Raw genomic sequence first — 3,660 nt, forward strand, 5'->3', positions numbered from 1 at the left:
TTCCAATTTTATCTCTGTTTTTGCATTTACATGTTTCTTGAATGATTTTTTGCTCCTGTAATTACCAAGTCAGACGGGGTACGGAGGAAAGAAAGGGAAGAGAGGGATTGAATTAGGGATGAGGAGAGGTGAAAGGGGGTACTGTTGCAGTCATGTGGACTGGACACCTGTTGTCCTCGCTCCTTCAGCTCTGCATAGATTTGCATGTCAAAGGTACAGGCGTGCTTCTCATCACTCCCCAGTGTTTCCCAGACCCCCACCCCACTCCCCTGCCAGCGGATGTACCGGAGAGCTCCAACCCCATACTGACAAGTGCACTATTCAAACCAAAACATTTTTTATTTCGTACTCCGTTTCAAATGAGCATACAATGGTTTTCTAACAAACTTCATTGGTCCTTTGAATTTTTCATATAGTGGAAATTTGTGTTTTAGGAATGATATAAACAAGTCCGTTCTAGTGGGTAAATTCAGCGAAAATTGGTCTATGGTTTCTCAATTTCCAAACTGCCCCCAGTGGCCAAATCTAAAACACCAGTTTTACGCACGTGCACATTTAAGTAATAATTACATGAATATACTCCTAACCCTAACAGTACTGATGAGTGCTTTTGAAACCTTAATGGATCTTTTTTTTGAACGTTTGCTTTTGAGCACGTATCAAACTTACCAAGTCACGTGATTTCAGCAAACGATGTTTCGTTATCTCATACTATTTCAAAACCTTTAATATGTTGCTGGTTTGAGTCTAGGGGGCACTTGATCCTACAGTGAACCTCTGAATCAGTGATTGTACCTGATCTGATGCCAAAGCAGTTGATTCAAAATTTTGGAATCTTTGCTTCTAAAAAAAAGTATGAAGATCAAAATGAATATGACATCAAAGTCAGTTTTCTAGGCATTAACTTTTAGCAAATTTTGGTTGGAAAAGGAATTAGCACACAGATTGTCTTGTGCTCATGTTGTATAAACATGAATGTCATAATAAATATGTATATTTGTTGTGCTGTTGTTCTGTATATCAGCATGACTATTATTTGACCATTGACATGAGGCTGCAGGCTAAAAACGGCACAATTGCAAGGGTATTATTGATTTTTTTTTATTAACAATTAGTTAACAGTTCAACAAACAAATCAATAAAACAAATCATGTTAAATAACTTACGTTTCAGACAAAAATGTACGAGTTAGTTTGTAGACTTGTTCAGTGAAAAAAGTTCCAAAAGAAGCCGAATCATTAAGCATAGCTCTTTGCACTGATCACATGCTGTAGTTTCGAACTATTAGTTTTTGTTTGTAACCAATCACTGTATTTGAATGAATCTTTAAAGTGAACGAATTATTTTCATTCACTTCCATTGTTTCAGTGGTGAACAACTATGATTTGTAACGAATCAGTTCAGTCAATGATTCAGTGACTCACTCATGACATAAAAGAGGCTCATTTGTCGCCACCTACTGGCGTAAATATGCAATCTCCAGAAATGGTCACTGAATGAATCAATGGCCATGTCTCGTTTGGAAGGCTACGTCCTCCGGAGGTCACATTTGTCGGCCACATCCGTCATCTAGGCTGTCTCGTTTCATTTTTTCATTTTTTTCTTATTTTGTATAAATTGTCAATGCCTTTTATGTATATGCACTTACATTTATACAATTGTTAACCTTTTTTGCATTCCTAATAAAAATAAATTAATTAATTAAACGAGACAGCCTCGATGATGTATGTTTCCAACAAATGCGACCTCCGGAGGACACATCTTTCCAAACGAGACTCAGCCAATGAATGAAATCTGTGAGTCAGTGATTCAATGACTCATTACAGAAAAGACGCTCATTTGTTGCCACCTACTGGTGTAAATATGCAATCTCCAGAAATGGTCACTGGATGAATCAATGAATGAAATCGGTGTTTTTTTAAAACAAATCAGTTGAGTCAGTGATTCAATGACTCACTCATAACATAAAAGAGGCTCATTTATTGCCACCTACTGGCGTATATATGCAATCTCCAGAAATGGTCACAGAACAAATAATTGAATGAAATTAAAAACGATCGATGAATCAAAATCCCCACCACTCTTTGGAAAGACACCCTTAGCAAACAGCAATAATTAATGAAGATAAGCTCTATAGTATCAAATTTGACTTCAGAAATAGAAAAGTTTGATTTTTATATATGAACAAAATTAAATCAAGGATACAACACAAAATAGGGTACATTGCCTTAAACATTTGTTGTCCTTCAGTTCAAATGTTGACACAGTTACCACAGAGCCACGGGGGCCTCCCATTAACAAATAAGACCTATTCCCCCCTTACTACACAGGTGCACACACACACACACACATTGCCATGTGAGATAGCATGACGGCTGCTGTCGAGGGGACATTCCTTTGGAAATCAATCTGGAGTATGATTGCTGAGCACAGTGGGCAACTCTGCGATTATTAACTACAGCTCAAAACAAAAATGTTCATCTCATGCACGAGGTGAAGCAGATTGAACAGAATGACTGCTAGAATTTATCATTTCTTCCTCCTTTTGTCCTTTTTTAAATTTTTTGTTCACTACTTCTCGGTCAGTGATACTCGTTTCCTGTCCAACTCATTGTCAGTTTACAAAAAACATCTTGTCATCTTACAGGAATAGTTTGCTCAAAAAAGTATCCTGTTACTTTTTCCATATATTATAAAGGAGAATCACACAGCTCTATTAAAAAGTACCTACAGTATACAATAGTTTAAAAGTGAATGTCCGTTAAACTACAAAACATTCTCCCCTCCACTGCAGCTCTCAAATCCTTTTGTTGTTTCAGTATAGTTCAGCCTTATATCATCATTATTCATATGTATTCATATGTAACATTTAAACACATATTTTTGTATGTTTGAATAGATGCTGAAACATAAAATATGGAGGTATTGACAGCATCTTAAATGTAAACCTATTTAAGTATTTACAGCTTTAGAAATATTAAAATTAGGACATTTTATTTGATGTGCTAATTTAGCATGATAAATAGTTAAATAAAAATAAAATGTAAAAAAATGTATGCATTTAATCATATCCCCGGACTGTAATAACAATATTCCTACTATTGGAGTAATTCACGCATTAAGTACAACGTGTTTTCAGCAGGGGTCAGTAAGCAAAACTCCAGCTGTTTGGGAAATGTGCAGCTGTATAGACAATGAACTAAACATAAGGTGCGTTCACATACAAGGCAAAGAAAATTTTCGCCTCGCATTGCTCGCACGAGTTTGACCGCTGGATTATAAATGTGTGTTTGAACTCGTGTTTGCACCAGTAACACGAACCCGTGAGTATTCCCGGAAAAGGACAGGAGGAGGGGCTTCTACGACTTGGTTCATAGTTAATTATAACCGATAGCTGGAATCAAGTAGACGCGCATATTTTCAGAACTTACCAGGTAGTCCAACATCCTCGCGCACTTTTATTCAGGCTATGTCTTTATTCGTCCGGTCTCTGTACATGTATGACGTTGTGTCATACAATTCCGGGTGCCCACACACCGCTACGACCATTTTTTCATCCATTTTTCCAGATTTATTCAGCTACTATGTCAGTACGTCAGTGACATCCGGACAATCTCAATGCTGATAATCTTTCGCGACAACACGTCATGCAGATTTTCC

Source organism: Xyrauchen texanus, chromosome 44, assembly GCF_025860055.1.
Source record: "Xyrauchen texanus isolate HMW12.3.18 chromosome 44, RBS_HiC_50CHRs, whole genome shotgun sequence".
Classification (NCBI taxonomy): Eukaryota; Metazoa; Chordata; class Actinopteri; order Cypriniformes; family Catostomidae; genus Xyrauchen; species Xyrauchen texanus.